This window comes from Brassica oleracea, chromosome C3 (genome assembly GCF_000695525.1).
Source record: "Brassica oleracea var. oleracea cultivar TO1000 chromosome C3, BOL, whole genome shotgun sequence".
Lineage (NCBI taxonomy): Eukaryota > Viridiplantae > Streptophyta > Magnoliopsida > Brassicales > Brassicaceae > Brassica > Brassica oleracea.
Genome location: NC_027750.1, coordinates 30,079,076 through 30,079,431, shown reverse-complemented (window position 1 = coordinate 30,079,431; position 356 = coordinate 30,079,076).

Sequence of the window (356 nt, the reverse complement as noted above, 5' to 3'; positions counted from 1 at the left end):
TTGGTTGTAGTGGGTCTTCCAGCTCAGAACTTCCCTGAACTCGGCCTCTCGGGTTGAGTGATGTAACAGTGACCCATGGATCATCTATGTTCTTATCCCAGGGGTACTTGATATAACAAACCTGTAACATTTAAAATATTATTTAATTTGTAAATAAGTGTTATTAATACACATGATGATAAATCATTATGAATAATTGATATATGTATATTTAATTACCTGATCGGCCTGAGAAGCAAGAATGAAAGGATCATAATATTGCAACTTTCGCCTCGCATGTACTGATGTAACACCAAATGCATCTGTTCTCACACCTCGATCTGGAGTGTTGTCGTAACAATCACAAAAGAAAACAG